General features: G+C 38.3%; 1 protein-coding gene and 1 pseudogene across 11 annotated transcripts in view; one reads left to right on the forward strand and one right to left on the reverse strand.

Annotated features, from left to right (window-relative positions):
- Positions 1-24,184, reverse strand: part of KIAA1328 (KIAA1328 ortholog) — a 391,560-nt gene that overhangs the window by 182,552 nt on the left and 184,824 nt on the right. The window lies entirely within an intron of this gene.
- LOC105748752 (60S ribosomal protein L4-like) lies at positions 8,327-9,932 on the forward strand (annotated as a pseudogene).

The raw sequence follows: 24,184 nt of genomic DNA on the forward strand, positions 1-24,184 counted from the left end.
TGAATTTAAATCAGAAACCAACAATAGAAAATAATTTGGGAATTCAAATGTTTAAAAATTAATGCATGTCTAAATAAATCATGGATCTAAGAAGAAGTCAAAAGGTGTTACTACTATGATTATGTTATGTTATATGGCAAAAGAAAGATCATCTGGATGGGTCTAATCTAATCATAGAAGTGCTTTAAAAGGAAAGTTTTCTTCAGCTGGTAGAAGAAGGGGAAGTCAAAGAGATCTGAAAAAACAAGAAGAAATCAACATGCTGTTGTTGGCTTGAAGATGAAAAGGGCCAGGTGATTAGAAATGTGGGCAGCCTGTCAAAGTTGAGAGTGGCACCCAGATGACAGTAAGCAAGGAAAAGGGGACCTTAGTCCTACATTGCAAGAACCTGAATTATACCAAAACCTGAATGAGTTAGGAAGTGGATTCTTCTTCAGAGTGACCACAGGAGAGCCCAGGCCAGGGGACCCCTTCATTTCAGCCTTGTGGGACACTCAGCAGAGAACCCCATCAAGATCAACCAGGCTTGTGACCTACAGAACTGTGAAATAATCAATGAATGTTGTTTTAAAGTGCTAAATTTATTATAATTTGTGACACATAAATAGAAAACTAATAGAACTCATAACTAATAAGGAAACTGAACAAGCAATAAAAAAAATCTTTCCACAAAGGAAAGTTCAGGCCCAGATGGCTTCACTGATTAATTCTCTCAAATATATAAAGAAATAATAACCCCCATTCACAAACTTTCAGGAAGTAGAGGAGGAAACACTTCTCAACACATTCTATGAGGCTAGTATTACGATAATATCAAGCCAAAGATATCTTAAGAAAAACAAGGATCAGTCTCTCTAAGAATGTAGACCTAAATATCATCAACAAAATATTAGTAAACCAAATCTCACATAAGATAAAAGAACTTATACACAATGATCAAGTGAGATTTATTTCAGGAATGTAAGGTTGGCTTAACATCAAAAAAATCAATTCAAGTAATACAGTGTATTCATAGAATGAAAAACAAAAACCAAAACCACACAATTATCTAAACAGAAGCAGAAAAAACGTTCGACAAAATTCAACAACCATTCACAATAAAGACTCTCAGCAAACTAGAAAGAGAAGTTTCTTAACTTGATAAACAGTATCTATAAAAAAACCTATAGCTATAGGTTTTATTTAAGAGTACTTAATGGAAAAAGATCAAAAACAAAATATGCATGTCCACTGTCATCTCTTCAAGTCAACACTATACTAAAAGTTTTAGTCAGTGCAATAAGGCAAAAAAAAAAAAAAGACATTATGGAAAGAAAGGAAAACTTATTTGTAGACGTCATGATCCTTTATGTGGAAAATACAGAGGAATCTACAAACAAAACAGAAAAACTACTAGAATAGTTAGTTCAGCAAGGTCACAAAATACAAGATCCATATACAAACATCAATTTTACCCTTAAGCAACACAGGGTTTGAACTGTGTGCTTCCAGTTACACAAGGAATTTTTTTCCATGAGAAAAATAACTCAATTTAAAAATGGGTAAATAAATGGGCAAAAGATATAGTAGGCTTTTAACCAATGAAGACATACAAATGGATAATAACCATATGAAAAGATGCTCATCATTATTAAACATTAGGAAAGCTAAAGTGAATAGCCTGGGACTTCCCTGGTGGCGCAGTGATTAAGAATCCGCCTGCCAATGCAGGGGGACATGGGTTTGCGCCCTGGTCTGGGAAGATCCCACATTCCTCAGAGCCACTAAGCCCGTGCACCACAACTACTAAGCCTGTGCTCTTGAGCCCGTGAGCTACAACTACTGAAGGCTGCACGCCTAGAGTCCGTGCTCTGCAACAAGAGAAGCCACTGCATTGAGAAGCCCACGCACCACAACAAAGAGTAGCCCCTGCTCGCTGTAACTAGGGAAAGCCCGCACGCAGCAATGAAGACCCAACACAGACGAAATTAATTAATTAATTAATTAAAAAAAATAAAGTGAATACCCTGTTAAAACCAAGGAGAGAAAGTACTTCACATCTACTATAATGGTGATAATCAAAAATATAGAAAATGAGGAGTTGGAGAAACTGGAATTCACATATACTGTTGGTGAGAATGTAAAATGATATGGCCATTTGGGAAACAGTTTAGTAATTTCTTCAAAAATTAAGCATAAAATTACCATACTACCCAGCAATTTCTCTCCTAGGTACATATCCAAGAGAAATGAAAACATATGTCCACATAAACACTTGTAACACAAATGTGCACGATGACACTATTCATAATAGCCAAAAACTGGAAACATTCCAAATCTCTATTAACTGGTGAACTGTGAAACCAAATGTGGTGTATCTATAAAATGGAACAATAAAAAGAAGTATTCAGCAATAAAAAGAAGCAAACTACTGATACATGCTCCAACATGGATGAACCTCAAAAAATGATGCTAAGGGAAAGAAACCAAATGTAAATGGCTCTCTATTGTATGACCCTATTTATATGAAATGTCCAGAAAAGGCAAATGCATAGAGACAGAAAGCAGACTAGTGGTTGCCTAGGGCTGAGGGTAGCAATAGGAATGACCGCAACAGGGCATGAGGGATCCTTCAGCAGGCATGGTCCTTAATGGACCAATGCTGGTTGAATGTCATAAAACTGGGTTGTGTGATGGTTGTATATTCTATAAATTTATCAGCATCATTCACCTTTAAAATGGGTGAATTTTATAATAAAAAGACAACATTCATTCATTCACTAACATTTACTGAATGCATACCTTGTACTAAATACTGATCTAGGTACTACGGAACCATCAAACATAATGAGCCTGCTGTAATGAAAATCCACATTTTAGTGGAAAGAGACAAATCAGTAAACAAACTAATTACAAGGTCATTTGTCATTTTTTAAGTAGTATAAAGACAATAAAAATCAGGCTTTTTGATGAAGAATAACTGGGGTGAATGACAGAGGCTCAATGAACCCTTTCCACTTCTTTTACTTGCCTCAAGATTTCTTTACAAGGTCCCTTCTGCTATGATAGACAACATGTCATTAACACAGGAGATCCACACTTCATCTTGTTTCAGGTGGGCCTTTAGAGCCTATTGGCTGGAAAGTAACTTGATTTGGGAGAGATTTATTACACAATGCCCTAAATACTTAATGACAATACAGAATTAGAGAACAATACAATTTGTAGAAAACAGGTGGAAAGAGGTAAAGTTAACTATAATGACAACAAAAAATACAAGTGGGGCAGATGTTGCTTACTTCACTGCTGAGAGGGAGTGATGATGAATACTCAAATCAAAAATTAATCACTGCACAATTTATAATATATAGTTTCTTTAGGGCCTGAAAATCATTATGATATACTGTATACTGATAACTTTTGGACATATTTTGGCTGAGATCATGATTAGGATGATTATTTAAGCTTGAAACAGGCTAAAGAGCACAAAAACTTAAATTAGTTCTTTAGACTAAGTCTAGAAAGTAGGAGAAGCCCTGCTCACAGAAAACTGTCCTAAAATGCTGCTGTGGAGGAGGGAAGGGGTATGGGTAGCAACGACACAAACCTGAATTCTCACAGCACTTTTCATGTAGGATGGAAGGGAGTGAACCCAGGCATTTAAACCAGGCCATTACTCTTGGCAATGATTCCAAATATTGAGTTGGCAAAAAAGTTCGTTCGGGTTTCCCATAACATCTTACAGGAAAACCTGAAAGAACTTTTTGGCCAACCCAATACAAAAAGCAGGTACCTGTGAGCACAGACTGGCCTACTCGCAACAGTCTTCATGTTTCTACACGTCTCAACAAGAACTAAACAAGTCAAATTGTATGGAATATCTGTGCATGCCATCATCTGTTCAACACAGCCGATCCATCTAAATGACCTGTATGTAAAGGGCTTCCACCAATAAGTCTCACCTAGGAAGACTGGCACAACTTGGGTAGGCACAGACAGCATCCTCAGTCTATCAGGTTTATTAGCGGAGTCCTAAACACCTAGTAATTTAAATGACACCACAGTCAACGTGATTTTGATAAATCTCTTAGCGAGAAGGACAGGACAATCGGCTTCTTCCCAAGAAGTATTCAAACCTGGAAGTCTTGCTCATTAGTATAATATTAGTCATAGTTATAGTTCCTCTCCCAGTTAATATTTTTCAGGCTGGTGCAATGGGTGTCCAGCATAAAGTGGCTGCTAATCCATAATATATTTCTTGGAAATACAAATAATTGTATTTGTATTTATTGGAATAAATACATATTTATTTATATTTCTTGGAAATATATTTCTTGGAAATACAAATAAACAACTGTACATGTTTGTTAACTTGGCTATGAAAGACTGCTAAATCAGCCTACTTTAGTCCGCAAGAAAGGCATTTTCCTTAGTTGTCACAATGTTGCCTTTCAACGCTCTCTGGAAATCACTCTGACCAAGTGTGGTTTCTTTCACAGGGCAGCCAAAGTTGCTAGGCAGCACCAAACACACCTGCAATCAAGTGCTTACAAAACAGAGTGAGAATTTTTTTGGCACTACTAAGAAAACAGAAACAGTCATTAACATAAGACCTTCCTAATATTCGTAAACCCAAACCTGACACAGAACCTCTCTTCTCCTCGGAAGGCATACTTTGAGGGAAAGGCAGAGGGGAGAAAGCTGAGGCATCGTGGAGAAGTAGAGAGGAACAGAGGGGAGCAGAGAAAAGTAGAGGAGACAGGAAAGGAAGAGCAACATTGAAAAAATAACACTTTAGTACAGTTCATACAGGTTTTTAAAAACTATTTTAAACTCAAAGGACTCATTTTTGTGTTAAAAATTGCATATTTGATTACCTCACTCCAAACCAAAATTAGTTTAAATCCTTCTATCTACACAGAAAAATCATAGAAAAAGGACATAAAGAATGGATAGAAGTGATGACAAAGAGACTTGTCAGTTTCCATCTTATAGACTTTTCCTGTTTTCTAGTACTTGTGTGATTAAGCACACTGATCATTTCTTCAGACAGAAAATATTTCTAACCTATCTGTACCAAGAAGATAATTCAGGAAGATGTATTTATAAAACGCTGCATGTGATAGGACTCACCAGCAGTTTGATTAACAGAAGACATTTATTTCTATTACACTAGCACAAATATTCTCCAACTTTAGTGTTCATAAGAATCACCTGGAGGGCTTGTTAAAAATGCAGATTTCTGGGTCCCACTGCCAGAGTTTCTAATTCAGTAGGTATGAGTTGGGTCCTGAGGATCTGCATTTTTAGAAAATTTCCCAAGTGATGCTGATGCTGCTGGTCTAGGAGACACATTTTGAGAACCACTGTGCTACCAAATGCCTCCTGACTTGATGAATGTGTTCCATCTGGCTGTGGGAATTCAGTGTTCAGATATTTTTCATTCCCTTACCTCATACAATGGGCCAAACACAATTTCCTTTCCTGCTCTGGTCTCCTCCTCTATGACTGGTTTATACCTAAACATTTATTATTTATCGTCTTTTTGTGAATATTGGAAGAAATAATTCTTTCCCATTAAAGTGGGTACCTTCTGTCCACAAAGTATCTTTTTCTCAAAAGTCTCTGTGTGTTCTATATGTAACTAATAGAAGAAAAGTATATTTGGAGTTCTTTTCACTCCTTTTGCTCTCCCCTTTATTCTTATTTTATATCCATTACTTTTCAGCATCTTTTAGTTCTGCACAGTAGCAGATGAACCTCATTCAGCTCTTTTGTTCAACAATGTTGATTAAATTTTCTACTTCCTACCTTATCTGAATTTGCTTTTATTTTAAGACCAAATCTACTTATGACAAGAGCACACATAAACCTTTGGGATGCAGAGGATAATTAATCTATCCGTAACTACATTTCATTTCTCTATCCTTTCAGGGTATTAACAGATTTTCACAAAGTACTGCATCATACAGAAGGCACATGGGATATACCTGATAGAGCACCTTTTAGTGGGTGAAGTCACAGTTTATTTCATTTTATTTTTTTAAAGAGAATTCTTTCTTTATTTATTTAATTTATTTTATTTTTGGCTGTGTTGAGTCTTTGCTGCTGCACGCGGGCTTTCTCTAGTTGTGGAGAGCGGGGGCTACTCTTGGTTGCAGTGTGCGGGCTTCTCATTGCGTTGGCTTCTCTTGTTGCAGAGCATGGGCTCTAGGCGCATGGGCTTCAGTAGCTGTGGTGTATGGGCTCAGTAGCTGTGGCTCACGGGCTCTAGAGCGCAGGCTCAGTAGTTGTGGCGCATGGGCTTAGTTGCTCTGCGGCATGTGGAATCTTCCCAGACCAGGACACGGATTCGAGTGTCCTGCATTGGCAGGCGGATTCTTAACCACCGCACCACCAGGGAAGTCCCCAAAGTTTATTTTTATTAAGAGTTAAATCTGATTCCTATAAGGAGATGTTAATAAAGCTCAAAGACATGCCCAAAGTAACTGAATCTAGAGCCAAAACCATAAGTTTGGTTTCCAGCGTGAAGGCCAGATATTTATATTTCTGTAGTTCTTATTTAAATCTCTATTTCTCTTTTATTACTTTGGACTCTCAAAATAAGTATTCTTTACAAGATTCCTATTACACATCAATTTGGGCTTTAATTACAAGTTACAATAAATCTGACAACAATGTACCTTCTCTTCCCTTAAATTTTCTCATTTAAGTATTTTTCTGGTCCATAAGGTTATATTTTTACCTTCTTTAAAAGAGCAAAAAGCATTCAATACTATATCTCCTATAAGGTTCTGTTACTGTGCATTTGTTATGCTCACAATACACTTTCTCCCTCCCATAAAGCCTCTTTGTTTTCTTAAGAATACCATTAAATTTGTATGCTAAAATTTTAAAACTACATTTAAAAGATAGTTTCAATGAAAATTTCCATTTTGGGGTATTATAGAGGGGGATACACTTACCTATCCACTACAAACTAGAAAAAATATATAAAACAACTGTTTTCAGACATTGGACAGCAGCTAGTAAAGGTATATGATCCCTGGAAGAAGGCAAACAAATGAGCTAAGCCATACAATGGTCCTTCATTTCTGTTTGGACAAACATCCCAGACTACGCTAGAGGGAGGGTAGTCCTAAGCAGAACACAAAAGTCTTGGTGAATTACAGAGACAGAGATCAGAGTTCAGGGAGGCTGAGGTGTCTAGAAGTTACAGAACAGAGTCCCAGAGAAGAGAGAGCTATTCAGAAAAATAGCTGAGTAATCGGCACATAGGCCCGTTTGAGTTTTTGCTGAATGCCAAGACTGCACATGTGTAGAGTTAAACTGCGATAGCCTGGGAAAAGAACAACCAGGGAGTTGGAAGTAAAACAGTTCCCAGAAGTCACACAGAACAGGGAGGTGTACAAGTTTTGACCAGTCAGAATGAGAAAGTCATAGCTGATCCCAGGATACTCAGTCCTATTGAGAACCCAGAAAGAGCTAACTAAATGGTTGTTAGAGAAAAATCTAGCCTACAGACTAGTCCTAATAAAGCCTAAACATAAGCTTCTAAGAAGTCAAGATCTACCAATAACTTAAATGCCCGCTAGGACACTCTACAAAGGAAGACAACAAAATCTAGATACTCATTAATGTAACATACACACTAACGAACAGCCCATAAAAAATTACAAGACATACGATGAAATTTGACTAGTCAATCAAGAGGAAAAAACCCAGAAATGACAAATTAGCATATGAGGATTTTAAAAAATCTATTATAAATAAGCCCAACATAATTAAAGATTTAAAGAAAAACATGAACATAATAATAAGATATAAAAAATAACCAAATGATAGTCAATAGATGAAAAATGACAAATCTAAAATGTTAACTCCATGCAGTAAAAGTTTCAGGAGATTAGATGTTGCTTAAGGAACTTGAAGACACAGAAATAGACACTATCCAAACTGAAACACATAGAGAAAAAAATTAAGATTGGGGAACAAAGCCTTAGTAACTTGTGGAATGATACAAGTGATACATGTAATTGCAGTGACAGCAGAGGTGAAGATAGAAAAAACGTATGAAGAAATGATGATTTAAAATATTAAATTTAATAAAATCTATAAACCCACAGACCCAAGAAGCTCAATGAAACTCAAGCAGAAAAACACAAAGAATACCAAGGGGCACCATTATCAACTTGCTAAAAACTAGTGATAGAAAGTTCTTGAGCAGGAAGATTAAAAAACACATGACATACAAAGAAACAGAATAAGAATGAATCTTATTTAAAAATCTCATTAGAAAAAAACATACCAACCAGAAGAAATTATAGAATATTTTAAAAGTGGTGAATAGAAAACAAAAACACACTGCTAAGCCAGAACTGTATAAAAATTTCCTTTAAAATTGAAAGTGAAATAGATATTTTCACACAAACAAAAGATAGAAGAATTTATTACCAGATAATCTGTATGGCCATAAACAAACAAACAAACATATATCTTCAGGTATAAATAAAATAATACTAAATGGAAACTTGGAAACAAACGAATAAAGACTTCCAGAAAATGGAAATATAAGCAATATCTTTTCATATTTAACATTTACCTAAAACAAAGATAATGAGCCCAAGCTTTTCCCATAGGAGCCGCCAGGTCGAGAGGAGCGTAGTCTTCTCCTCTCACTGCCGTGGCATGTGCTCATCCACTGATATCAGTGTTCTCTTAAAAGGAGGAGTCATCTGGCATAAATGTCACTTTACCTGCTGTGTTCAAGGCTCCTGCTCAACCAGATATTGTGAACTCTGTTCACACCAACTTGCACAAACACAGCAGATAGCCCTATGCTGTCAGTGAATTAGCAGGTCATCAAACCAGTGCTGAGTCTTTGGGTGCTGGCTAGGCTCTGGCTCAAGTTTCCAGGGTTCGAGGCAGTTGGACTGACTGTTCTGGTCAGGGTGCCTTTGGAAGTAAGTATCATGGGGGCCACATGTTTGTGCCAACCAGAACCTGGCAACATGGGCACCGCAGAGTGAACACGACACAGAAGTGATATGCCATCTGCTCTGCCCTGGATGCCTCGGCCTCATCAGCACTGGTTATGTCTAAAAGTCACTGTATTGAGGAAATTCCTGAACTTCCCTTGGTGGCTGAAGATAAAGCTGAAGGCTACAAGAAGAACAAGGAGGCTGTTTTGCTTCTTAAGAAATCTAACAGGCCTTCTTAAGGCATGGAATGATTTCAAAAAGGTCTATGGCTCACAGCAAATGAGAGCTGGCAAAGGCAAAATGAGAAACTGTGTCATATCCAGGGTAGGGAACCCTGCATCATCTATAATGAGAACAACAGTATCACTGAGGCCTTCAGAAACATCCCTGGAATTACTCTGCTTAGTGTAAGCAAACTGAACATCTTGCAACTTACTCCTGATGAGCACATGGGACATTTCTGCCTTTGGACTGAAAGTACTTTCCACAAGTAAGATGATCTGTATGGCATTTGGCGTGAAGCTGCCTCCTTCAAGAGCAACTACAACCTTCCCATGTGCAAGATACTCAAAACAGACCTTTGCAGAATCTTGAAAAGCCCAGAGATCCAAAGAGCCCTCAGAACACCACACAGATTCATCTGTGAGTCCAGAAGAAGAATCCACTAAAAAACCTGAGAATCACGCTGAAGCTAAACCCATATGCAAAGACCATGCACTGGATGGACATAATTCTCTCTAGAAGAATCACAAACTCTGGATGGATAAGGCAGCAGCAGCGTTAGCAGCCATATCGGATGAGGAAGGGGTTCCAGGCAAGAAGCCTGTGGTGGAGAAGAAAGGAAAGAAGGCTGCTGGTGTTAAGAAGAAGGCTTCTGTGGGGAAAAAGGCTGCAGTGACCAAAAAACCACCAGCTGAAAAGAAGCCCACAGAAAAGAAACCCACCACAGAAGAAAAGAAGCCTGCTGCATAAACTTTAATTTGTGCATTCCATAAAGGTCAGATCATTTCGGACAGTTAATTCTGAATAAAGACCTGATCAAAGAGGCAAAAAAGAAAAGAAAACAAAAACAAAAAAATGAGCCCCAAGTAGAGATAATGCTAAAACTGTTGACATATATACATTACTATGTATGAAATAGATAACTAATGAGAACCTACTGTATAGCACAGGAAACTCAGTGCTCTGTGGTGACCTAAATGGGAAAGAAGGGGGGACATATGTATATATACAGCTGATTCACTTTGGTGTACAGAAGAAACTAATACAACATTATAAAGCAACTATACTCCAATAAAAATTAATTTAAAAAGGCAGGAAAAACTAAAGAAAAACTGAAAAATTGGTGAAAAACAGAAAATAAATTACAAGATGGTAGATTTAAACCCAACCATATTGGATAATTAATCAAGTGTAAAAGATACTAACACTCCAATAAAAAGCCAGGGATGTCAGACAGGATTATAAACCAAAACCAACTACATGCCAAATCCAACTATGAGAACCCTACTTTAATTATAAAGACAAAGATAGGGAAAACTAGAAGGATGGAAAAGAATATACTCTACAAATTCTAATTCTAAGAAAGCTGGAGTGGCTATATTAATATCATACAAGGTATTTCAGAACAAGTAATATTATCAGGGACAAAGAAGCATGTTACAAAATGAAAGAACTTAATGCACCAAGAAGACATTACAATCCTAAATGCAAAGGCATCTGATAACTGAAATTCAAAATATGTGAAGGAAAGATAGAAATAAAAAGAAAAATAAATCCATAATCATATTTGGAGCTTTCAAAGCTCTCAGTTAATGACAGAAAAAGACCCCAAATCAGTAAGTATATAGAAGACCTGAACAAATACTATAAAAACATTGACCCTATTGCTATATATTGACTACTCCATCCAATAATTGTAGATTAGGTTACTTTTACATGTGGATGAACTATTCAGCAAGACAGGTCGTATCACAGGATATAAAACAAGTCTCAATAATTTCAACATATTGAAACTGTGGAGACTCCATTTTCTGACACAGAGGAATTAAATTAGAAATAAATGTCAGAAAGTTATCTGAGAAATCTGCAAAAATTTGAAATTAAGAAAAATTTATAAATGATTATAAACAGTTCAAAGAGGAAAACACAAAGGGAATTAGAAAATATTTTGGGGCTTCCCTGGTGGCGCAGTGGTTGAGAGCCCGCCTGCCAATGCAGGGGACACAGGTTCGTGCCCCGGTCCGGGAAGATCCCACATGCCGCGGAGCGGCTAGGCCTGTGAGCCGGCCACTGAGCCTGCGCTCCGCAACGGGAGACCCCACAACAGTGAGAGGCCCATGTACCGAAAAAAAAAAAAAAAGAAAGAAAGAAAATATTTTGAAAAAAAAAAAAGCACAACATAAGAAAGTGTGGGATGCAGGTAAAGGAGTTCTCAGAGGGAAATTTGTAACATTAAATGTTTATAACTTTAAATGTTTAAATGTGTAAATCTGTAATTTTAAATGAAAAGAATAAAGTCCCAAACCAATGATCTAAATGTCAATCTTGGAAGTTAGAAAAAGAAATGCAAATTAAAACTGAAATAAATAGAAGGAAAAATTAACATAAGGCCAGAAATAAATGATATAGAAAACAAACAATAGAGAAAATCTAATACAAGCTGTTTTGTTAAACAATCAATAAGATTGATCAAGAAAAAAAAGATACAAATCATCAAAATGAAAAAGGGGCACACAGATGCAATGCCACGGACATCATCAAGTTGAAAAAGGAATATTATGAACAATGTCATGCTACTTATATGACAACTTATGAAATGTACAAATCCCTTAAAAGACAGAAATTACCAAAACTGACTGAAGACAAAAGAGAACATCTTAATACCTCCACGTCAATTAAAGAAATTATAATATCACAAAGATAGAAAATAGAAAAAGGAAGAAACAATTTCCAATTCATTTAGTGAAGCCAGAATTACCTTAATACCAAACCAGATAACTACTAGGAAAAAAAAAAAACCTACAAATAACTTCACAAAACATAGATGATGCTAAAATGTTGGGGAGCTGACTTAGAGGGGAAGATGGCGGAAGAGTAAGACGCGGAGATCACCTTCCTCTCCACAGATACACCAGAAATACATCTACGCGTGGAACAACTCCTACGGAGCACCTACTGAACGCTGGCAGAAGACCTCAGACCTCCCAAAAGGCAAGGAACCCCCCACGTACCTGGTTAGGGCAAAAGAAAAAACTAAACAGAGACAAAAGGATAGGGACGGGTCCTGCACCAGCGGGAGAGAGCTGTGAAGGAGGAAAAGTGTCCACACACTAGGAAGCCCCTTCGCGGGTGGAGACTTCGGGAGGCGGAGTGGGGGAGCTTGGGAGCCGCGGAGGAGAGCACAGCAACAGGGGTGCGGAGGGCAAAGCGGACAGATTCCAGCGCAGAGGATCGGGCCGACCGGCACTCACCAAACGAGAGGCTTGTCTGCTCGCCCGCCGGGGCGGGCGGGACTGGGAGCTGAGGCTCCGGCTTTTGTCGGAGCGCCGGGAGAGGACTGAGGTTGGCGGCGTGAACACAGCCTGCAGGGCGTTGGTGCGCCGCGGCTGGCCGGGAGAGAGTCCGGGGAGGGGTCTGGACCTGCCGAAGAGGCAAGAGACTTTTACGTCCCTCTTTGTTTCCTGGTGCACGAGGAGAGGGGATTAAGAACGCTGCTTGAGAGAACTCCAGGGACGGGCGCGAGCCGCGGCTAAGAGTGCGGAGCCCAGAGACGGACATGGGACGCTAAGGTCGCTGCTGCCGCAGCCAGGAGGCCTGTGTGCGAACACAGGTCACTAGCCACACGCCCTTCCGGGGAGCCTGTGCAGCCCGCCACTGCCAGGGTCCCGGGATCCAGGGACGGCTCCCCCGGGAGAGCGCTCGGCGCGCCTCAGGCTGCAGCGTCCCGCCGGCCTCTGCCGCTGCAGGCCCGCCCCGCACTCCGTGACCCTCCCTACCCCCCAGCCTGAGTGAGCCAGAGCCTCCAAATCAGCGGCTCCTTTAACCCCGTCCTGTCTGAGCAAAGAACAGACGCCCTCCGGCGACCTACACGCACAGGCGGGGCCAAATCCAAAGCTGAGCCCCTGGGAACTGTGAGAACAAAGAAGAGAAAGGGAAATCTCTCCCAGCAGCCTCAGAAGCAGCGGATTAAAGCTCCACAATCAACTTGATATACCCTGCATCTGTGGAATACCTGAATAGACAACGAATCATCCCAAATTAAGGAGCCCTGTGGATGAAAGGCTCTTGGTGCTGCAGCCAGGAGTCAGTGCTGTGCCTCTGAGGTGGGAGACCCAACTTCAGGACACTGGTCCACAAGAGGCCTCCCAGCTGCACATAATATCAAACAGCAAAAATCTCCCAGAGATCTCCATCTCAACGCCAGCACCCAGCTTCACTCAACGACCAGCAAGCTACAGTGCTGGACATCCTATGCCAAACAACTAGCAAGACAGGAACACAACCCCACCCATTAGCAGAGAGGCTGCCCAAAATCATAATAAGTCTACAGACACCCCAAAACACACCACCAGACGTGGACCTGCCCACCAGAAAGACAAGATCCAGCCTCATCCACCAGAACACAGGCACTAGTACCCTCCACCAGGAAGCCTACACAACCCACTGAACCAACCTTAGCCACTGGGGACAGACACAAAAAACAACAGGAACTACGAACCTTCAGCCTGCAAAAAAGGAGACCCCAAACACAGTAAGATAAGCAAAATGAAAAGACAGAAAAACACACAGCAGATGAAGGAGCAAGATAAAAACCCACCAGACCTAACAAATGAAGAGGAAATAGGCAGTCTACCTGAAAAAGAATTCAGAATAATGATAGTAAGGTTGATCCGAAATCTTGGAGATAGAATGGACAATAGAATGGACAAATTGCAAGAATCAGTTAACAAGGACCTAGAAGAACTAAAGATGAAACAAGCAACGATGAACAACACAATAAATGAAATTAAAAGTACTCTAGATGGGATCAATAGCAGAATAACTGAGGCAGAAGAACGGATAAGTGACCTGGAAGATAAAATAGTGGAAATAACTACTGCAGAGCAGAATAAAGAAAAAAGAATGAAAAGAACTGAGGACAGTCTCAGAGACCTCTGGGACAACATTAAACGCACCAACATTCGAATTATAGGGGTTCCAGAAGAAGAAGAGAAAAAGAAAGGGACTGAGAAAATACTTGAAGAGATTATAGTTGAAAACTTCCCTAATATGGGAAAGGAAATAGTTAATCAAGTCCAGGAAGCACAGAGAGTCCCATACAGGATAAATCCAAGGAGAAATACGCCAAGACACATATTAATCAAACTGTCAAAAATTAAATACAAAGAAAACATATTAAAAGCAGCAAGGGAAAAACAACAAATAACACACAAGGGAATCCCCATAAGGTTAACAGCTGATCTTTCAGCAGAAACTCTGCAAGCCAGAAGGGAGTGGCAGGACATATTGAAAGTGTTGAAGGAGAAAAACCTGCAACCAAGATTACTCTACCCAGCAAGGATCTCATTCAGATTTGATGGAGAAATTAAAACCTTTACAGACAAGCAAAAGCTGAGAGAGTTCAGCACCACCAAACCAGCTCTACAACAACTGCTAAAGGAACTTCTCTAGGCAAGAAACACAAAAGAAGGAAAGGGCCTACAATAACGAACCCAAAACAATTAAGAAAATGGGAATAGGAACACACATATCGATAATTACCTTAAATGTAAATGGACTAAATGCTCCCACCAAAAGACACAGATTGGCTGAATGGATACAAAAACAAGACCCATGTATTTGCTGTCTACAAGAGACCCACTTCAGACCTAGAGACACATACAGACTGAAAGTAAGGGGATGGAAAAAGGTATTTCATGCAAATGGAAACCAAAAGAAAGCTGGAGTAGCAATTCTCATATCAGACAAAATAGACTTTAAAACAAAGACTATTAGTAGAGACAAAGAAGGACACTACATAATGATCAAGGGATCGATCCAAGAGGAAGATATAACAATTGTAAATATTTATGCAACCAACATAGGTGCACCTCAATACATAAGGCAAATACTGACAACCATAAAAGGGGAAATCGACAGTAACACATTCATAGTAGGGGACTTTAACACCCCACTTTCACCAATGGACAGATCATCCAAAATGAAAATAAATAAGGAAACACAAGCTTTAAATGATACATTAAACGAGATGGAGTTAATTGATATTTATAGGACATTCCATCCAAAAACAACAGAATACACATTTTTCTCAAGTGCTCATGGAACATTCTCCAGGATAGATCATATCTTGGGTCACAAATCAAGCCTTGGCAAATTTAAGAAAATTGAAATTGTATCAAGTATCTTTTCTGACCACAACGCCATGAGACTAGATATCAACTACAGGAAAAGATCTGTAAAAAATACAAACACATGGAGGCTAAACAATACACTACTTAATAATGAAGTGATCACTGAAGAAATCAAAGAGGAAATCAAAAAATACCTAGAAACAAATGACAATGGAGACACAACGACCCAAAACCTGTGGGATGCAGCAAAAGCAGTTCTAAGGGGGAAGTTTATAGCAATACAAGCCCACCTTAAGAAGCAGGAAACATCTCGAATAAACAACCTAACCTTGCACCTCAAGCAATTAGAGAAAGAAGAACAAAAAAACCCCAAAGCTAGCAGAAGGAAAGAAATCATAAAAATCAGATCAGAAATAAATGAAAAAGAAATGAAGGAAACAATAGCAAAGATCAATAAAACTAAAAGCTGGTTCTTTGAGAAGATAAACAAAATAGATAAACCACTAGCCAGACTCATCAAGAAAAAAAGGGAGAAGACTCAAATCAATAGAATTAGAAATGAAAAAGGAGAGGTAACAACTGACACTGCAGAAATAAAAGAGATCATGAGAGATTACTACAAGCAACTCTATGCCAATAAAATGGACAATCTGGAAGAAATGGACAAATTCTTAGAAATGCACAACCTGCCAAGACTGAATCAGGAAGAAATAGAAAATATGAACAGACCAATCACAAGCACTGAAATTGAAACTGTGATTAAAAATCTTCCAACAAAGAAAAGCCCAGGACCAGATGGCTTCACAGGCGAATTCTATCAAACATTTAGAGAAGAGCTAACACCTATCCTTCTCAAACTCTTCCAAAATATAGCAGAGGGAGGAACACTCCCAAACTCCTTCTACGAGGCCACCATCACCTTGATACCAAAACCAGACAAGGATGTTACAAAAAAGAAAACTACAGGCCAATATCACTGATGAACATAGATGCAAAAATCCTCAACAAAATACTAGCAAACAGAATCCAACAGCACATTAAAAGGATCATACACCATGATCAAGTGGGGTTTATTCCAGGAATGCAAGGATTCTTCAATATACGCAAATCTATCAATGTGATAAACCATATTAACAAACTGAAGGAGAAAAACCATATGATCATCTCAATAGATGCAGAGAAAGCTTTTGACAAAGTTCAACACCCATGTATGATAAAAACCCTGCAGAAAGTAGGCATAGAGGGAACTTTCCTCAACATAATAAAGGCCATATATGACAAGCCCACAGCAAACATCATCCTCAATGGTGAAAAACTGAAAGCATTTCCACTAAGATCAGGAACAAGACAAGGTTGCCCACTCTCACCACTCTTATTCAACATAGTTTTCGAAGTTTTAGCCACAGCAATCAGAGAAGAAAAGGAAATAAAAGGAATCCAAATCGGAAAAGAAGAAGTAAAGCTGTCACTGTTTGCAGATGACATGATCCTATACATAGAGAACCCTAAAGATGCTACCAGAAAACTACTAGAGCTAATCAATGAATTTGGTAAAGTGGCAGGATACAAAATTAATGCACAGAAATCTCTGGCATTCCTATATACTAATGATGAAAAATCTGAAAGTGAAATCAAGAAAACACTCCCATTTACCATTGCAACAAAAAGAATAAAATACCTAGGAATAAACCTACCTAAGGAGACAAAAGATCTGTATGCAGAAAATTATAAGACACTGATGAAAGAAATTAAAGATGATTCAAATAGATGGAGAGATATACCATGTTCTTGGATTGGAAGAATCAACATTGTGAAAATGACTCTACTACCCAAAGCAATCTATAGATTCAATGCAATCCCTATCAAACTACCACTGGCATTTTTCACAGAACTAGAACAAAAAATTTCACAATTTGTATGGAAACACAAAAGACCCCGAATAGCCAAAGCAATCTTGAGAACGAAAGAAGGAACTGGAGGAATCAGGCTCCCAGACTTCAGACTATACTACAAAGCTACAGTTATCAAGACGGTATGGTACTGGCACAAAAACAGAAAGATCGATCAATGGAACAGGATAGAAAGCCCAGAGATAAACCCACGCACATATGGTCACCTTATCTTTGACAAGGGAGGCAGAAATGTACAGTGGAGAAAGGACAGCCTATTCAATAAGTGGTGCTGGGAAAACTGGACAGCTACATGTAAAAGTATGAGATTAGATCACTCCCTAACACCATATACAAAAATAAGCTCAAAATGGATTAAAGACCTAAATGTAAGGCCAGAAACTATCAAACTCTTAGAGGAAAACATAGGCAGAACACTCTATGACATAAATCACAGCAAGGTCCTTTTTGACCCACCTCCTAGAGAAATGGAAATAAAAACAAAAGTAAACAAATGGGACCTAATGAAACTTAAAAGCTTTTGCGCAGCAAAGGAAACCATAAAGAAGACCAAAAGACAACCCTCAGAATGGGAGAAAATATTTGCAAATGAAGCAACAGACAAAGGATTAATCTCCAAAATTTATAAGCAGCTCATGCAGCTTAATAACAAAAAAACAAACAACCCAATCCAAAAATGGGCAGAAGACCTAAATAGACATTTCTCCAAAGAAGATATACAGAGTGCCAACAAACACATGAAAGAATGCTCAACATCATTAATCATTAGAGAAATGCAAATCAAAACTACAATGAGATATCATCTCACACCAGTCAGAATGCCATCATCAAAAAATCTAGAAACAATAAATGCTGGAGAGGGTGTGGAGAAAAGGGAACCCTCTTACACTGTTGGTGGGAATGTAAATTGATACAGCCACTGTGGAGAACAGTATGGAGGTTCCTTAAAAAGCTACAAATAGAACTACCATATGACCCAGCAATCCCACTACTGGGCATAAACCCTGAGAAAACCATAATTCAAAAAGAGTCATGTACCAAAATGTTCATTGCAGCTCTATTTACAATAGCCCAGAGATGGAAACAACCTAAGTGTCCAACATCGGATGAATGGATAAAGAAGATGTGGCACATATATACAATGGAATATTACTCAGCCATAAAAAGAGACGAAATTGAGCTATTTGTAATGAGGTGGATAGACCTAGAGTCTGTCATACAGAGTGAAGGAAGTCAGAAAGAGAGAGACAAATACCGTATGCTAACACATATATATGGAATTTAAAAAAAAAATGTCATGAAAAACCTAGGGGTGAAACAGGAATAAAGACACAGACTTACTAGAGAATGGACTTGAGGCTATGGGGAGGGGGAAGGGTAAACGGTGACAAAGCGATAAAGAGGCATGGACATATATACACTACCAAAAGTAAGGTGGTTAGCTAGTGGGAAGCAGCCGCATAGTACAGGGAGATCAGCTCGGTGCTTTGTGACCGCCTGGAGGGGTGGGATAGGGAGGGTGGGAGGGAGGGAGACGCAAGCGGGAAGAGATATGGGAATGTATGTGTATATATAACTGATTCATTTTGTTGTGAAGCTGAAACTAACATACCATTGTAAAGCAATTATACTCCAATAAAGATGTTAAAAAAAAAAATGTTGGGGAAACAAGAAAAATAAGACAATGCAGAGATAACGAAATGGTCAGTTGCTCCTTGCCAACTGCTGCCACAGTCTCCACACACAGTCACTGTCAGCTGTAAACAAATTAAGCCCAATGGTTCACAGGTGTTCATAGTCATAACACAAAAATGAACCTTCCTTCAGAAATGTAGCATTTAAAAGTTCTGAGGTGGAACTAAGAAAGATAAAAACCAGAATCAAGTGTACTGCTTGCTACCTTATGCTTCACTCCAACGCAGATTTTAAGTAGTCTCCTACTGGTATGAAAAAATATGATAACCATCTGCATTTAAATGTTAGCAGTGGTATTCAAAGAATGTATTAGAACTCGCTTGTTTACTGTTAAAGTCGTACAGCAACATGATCAAATTATTTGCCTGATGGACTATGGAAACTTTATCCTAAGCCAGTAGAATATGTATGATGGCTTAGATTTTCATAATTATTTTGTCATCTTAACATAACTCTCATCTCCCAAAACCACTTCTTAACAATTTAATGAGAATAAAACCACAGTAAGATAATCTCTATTTCTTACATTCAGATTAAAAATATAAAACGACAGAAGTAAAGGAGTAAACTTGGAATTCCAACCAGTCTCCAGATTCCTTAAACTGCCATGTGATGACAATACTGTGTACCAAGCAAAAGCATAAAGTATGTTTTAAGAGATTTTCCACTGGAAAATATACACAATTTAACATTCAAAGGTCTTTAATTTCCCACGGCATTATCAAATAGCAGCCTTTTCTCAAGGCACTTTGCTATCTAAACAGAAGACAGCAACAGAAACAACCCGCCAGTCCCTGTGCAGTGAAGTTCTCCTAAGACTGCAGTGCCACCCTGAGACTTTAGCCAACTTTGAATTTAAAGCCGTCATTCTAAAATTTTAATAGGGAGTATAGTGGGTGATAGAGGATTTAAATCGGGGCTCACTCCTAGTAAATTCTCATTATTATATGAATTTTGAAAAATTAAAATTATATCCTCTATCTATACTCCATTAATAAATTTAACCAGAAATTCTATACGATCAGAAGAGAAACTGGCAATTCTTATACTCCTGAGTGTCAACAGCAGCTCTGACCTCAATTTCACTGAAGCACACACCTGGGTGGGTCTCTGCCAGGTCAAGTGCCAACTAAATTCTTCAATTAAAAAAAAAAAAGCGTTTAAGGAACATTTACGCACTAACTGCTGCAAGGTAACTTTCAGGAAACTATCTTAACACCAAAACAAACACAAAGAAATCCTACCAAATAATTTTTAGAAACTGTGAAATGCCATCTCTAGAGTCAGAAGTTGGTAGTTGGTAGTTGTGTTAAGGACATTTTTCCTCCTTAAAAAGAAGTTTCTTATACAATAGGTTTCATTACAGGAATGTATTGATTGAAACTAGTTTCACTACTACTAATGTTCTGCTTAATTTTAAAGATAACATAATACTGAACAGAATAATGTGTTCTATTAATAACATTTTATTGAAACAGTAGACTGATTTATTGCATGTTTGTCCAAATAAACACCCAGATCATTTGCCATAAATCTTCTTGAGTCTAAACAGAAGGCTGAGATGCAACTTGATAAAAATAAAAAGTTATCATAAAACATAATGAAAAATCCAATCTGAAAATTAAACAGTGCACTGCCCAGCTTCATGCTTTGTTTAGGGTCTGAAGCTTGCAATGAAGATGAAAGAATTGCTCTAGTTTACTTAAAATGGCTATTGTGAGTCTTCATTTGGGAAAAACTATGAAAATAATTAAAATCTGTTAGAGGAAGTCTGGCCATTTAGTTTCTGAGGCAATTCACTCTAAGCGCATTGCTCGTACACTTTAAGATAAAATAGCTTATTTTTTATTTAAAGATACTTTTTAACTTGAACTTTATTTTGTGGGGGTGAGAGAGGGCCGAACTTAACAGGCTTGTGTCCACGAACTAAAGTACTTCTCCCTGGAGCTTTAAGTTTGCAGTGAGTCTACTCAGACCCATTCTGGTGGTGTACGTACACACAGGAGTGTGCTTGTACACCAGCTATGTCGTAGGTGATATGTGAGAGGATGACATCAGGGCATTCTTCTGAGAATAGTGATCCACATGCCACTTGGAAGGCAAGATTTGCATTTCACAGCCAAGAGATAAGGCTGTGTTCTACTACATATTCTATATAAACTTAGTCCTTTATCTGTAGCTGATCTGCCTCATGTAGAAAGTTGTTAAAGATCTCTTCTATATTATTTACCATTTCGAAAAATTCTTGTTTTCTAAATTTATGTATGGCATTCTCGATATTAGGAAGTCTAACTTGTCCTGTAATCTTTCAAATTAATTTTGAAAAAGAGAAGTTATTTAACTATCTTAAAGAAATAGCAATGTTTGCTACACAAATTTAAAAGTAGGATTATAGAAACTGCAATATATTGACTTCAGTACAGTTAGATGTAAGAGTTCTATATTTAAAGCACCAGAATTTATTAACCAAGACTCAACAGTGCAATTATATACTCCAGCTTACAGAATACCCGCCACCTGGGTAAATCCTTCATCTACTGTATAACATATCATAATTCATTAAGCAGTCCCTTATTGATGGAAGCTTAGATATTGTGCTGACCACTGACGCATGGCTTACTCCACCCTCCATTTAATTATAAAATGTGGGAAACTACGGACTCCCTTCTATTAGCCAGAGCTCTGGATGTCAATTAGGTTCTGCTTATTTCACATGATTTTGGGGGTCTTCTTTGTTTGTCTCTGCTGGCAAGGACAATGGTGAAAACATGAGAATTCTCTCCAGCATTAACAAAATAGGGAACATTTTTCAGTTTTTTGGGGTAAGAAGCAGCAGTGTGGCAGCAGCAGAAGCACCAATGGCTTGTTGACCTGGCTTCCTAACCTTTTGGTCTCACTGGTGGGAATCTATTCTGTGGTTTCCTGGATGTCCAGAGACCAGTGCAGCAGCAGTTGATGCTGTGTTCTGGATTCCAGCATAGCTCCAGTGATGGTCTCAGAGCATTATGCCCTGAGTATATAAGTTCTATATTGTTCTGAAGTCACCACCCGAAGTCCAACATAAAATCACTTCTTAGGCCCTTCCAAAGCTTTTATTCCTAGTATATAAAATTCCTTCTTGTTTAAAATATCTTGAATGGTTTCTGTTTCCCACACTGAACTCTGACTGACAAGTCCTCTGCTCTTACTAACAATGAATTCTTTTTTTTTCTGAATTAAGATACAATTTATGTACAATAAGATTCATCCTTAAGTCTATGGTTTTTCAAGTTTTAAGAAATGAGTACAGTCGGGTAAGCACCATAATAATCAATATGAGAGTTCCATCATACCAAAAAAACTCCTCATGCTTTGTAATCAGCCCTAAAAATTCTTGATTTGCTTCTGTCTCTGTAGTTTTCCTCTTCAGGAATGTCATATGAATGGACTCACTCTTTGAGTCCCGCTTCATTCACTTAGCATAATGCATTGGAGATTCAGGTATGTAGTGTGTATGTTAACAGTCCGTTCCTTTTTTTGCTGAGTAGAGCCATGTGGATTGTTTCCAGTTTTTAAGGAATATGAATAAAGCCACTGTAAATACTCACATATAGGTTTTCATGTGAATATAGGTCTTCATTTCACTCAGGTAAAAATCTAGGAGGTAATCCTGGTAAAAAGTGGACGTGGACTAGGGTGGAAGCAGTGAAGGCGGTAAGCAATGGTATTAGTTGTGATATGCTTAGAATGGGCTGGATTTGGTGATGGATTGGCTCTGGGGGTGAGAGAGAAAGAAAAATGTCAATTATGACTTCAAAGATTTTTTCTGAGAAACAGAAAGAATAGGAATGCCATTTACCGAGCTAGGCAGATGAGAGAGTTACAGGTTTGGAAGGGAAATCAAGAGTTCAATTTTAGTCACACTAATTTTGAGATGTTAGTGGACAGACCCAGTATATGTTTACTGTTAGCTTCATTAGATTGAAACCCTTTAGGGTACAATCTGTATCTTTTACTGATATACAATTTCCCACAATAGTAAGGGAATGGATTAGAAGGTTTGGGGGTGTTTTTCACCCCTAGAATTCTGCAGTGAGAATCAGGCTGTCACAGGTATACATTTACAAGTGCAGTAAGTTTCTTGTATTCCACAAACGGCTACTTAAAGGGTCCCTATAATTTAGGTAAATATGGCATCGCTCTGCAACAGCTTCAAATCAGCATTTTTAAAGCAAAGAAATACCATTTTCTGGAGAACATGAGGCAGTTTCATGGTTAGGGAATTTTTTATGTTGAATCTTCCATTTTTTGTTTCCATCAATTATTGCTATACCTCTATCCTATTTTTGGTCAGAACAAACAGCTTTAGTTCCTTAGATCTTAGTGTGGCATGATTTCAAATGACAGCATCATTTTAACTGAATTCCAAGGCTAGACATGGTGTTTTAGCTTTGATGTTGCCCCCATAATCAGAAAGGGATCCCCCAAAGCTCAACCAACATTACCTCTTATCCTTCCATAGTATATACAATGCTTAATCTCCATCACTTTTCCTTTAGTGGATCTGCAACCCCAGGCAATGGAGACTCAAGTAGTTAAGTCCCTATGTGATCCAAGCTAACCACAGATCTAGTGGAAGCTGAGGAGACCAAATTCTGGCACTAGAATGAAATATGTTATAGTAACAACAGAAAAGTTCTTCATTAAAAAAACCCACAGAATGGTACAACTCCCTTCAAGATAATCTTTAGAAAAAGATACTTTCTTCAAATGCCTCTTTGCCCAGATAAACATGATAAGCTCTTCCTTATTCTTTTCAATACCTAAGACCTCTTCATTACTATTTATATTTTAGCTGCCCTAATCTTTACGACTAACAACTTCTAAATAAATACTCTATCAGTTAGTAAATGAGTAAGGAAAGAGAAATCCATTAGCTTAAATAAATTAGGTGTTTTCTTTTTCTTGTAATGAAGCCTCTGGAAGAACACAGTCTGCAGCGGTTACAGCAGTGTCACAATGTCATCAGGACTTCAGTTCCTTCTATATTTTTGTTCAGACATGGACTTGCCACCTTCTACTCACAAAATGGCTATTTAATCTGCAACATCAGGTCAGCATTCCATAGAGCAAAGCTTCTCAATCTGGCCTCTTGACATTTGGACAAGATGATTCTCTGTGGTGGGAGACTGTCCTGTATGCTGTTTAGCAATACCCACGGCCTCTACCTGCTAGATGCTGCTAGCAACTGTCAGTTGTAAAAACCAAAGATGTCTCCAGACATTGC

Source organism: Orcinus orca, chromosome 15 (genome assembly GCF_937001465.1).
Source record: "Orcinus orca chromosome 15, mOrcOrc1.1, whole genome shotgun sequence".
Lineage (NCBI taxonomy): Eukaryota > Metazoa > Chordata > Mammalia > Artiodactyla > Delphinidae > Orcinus > Orcinus orca.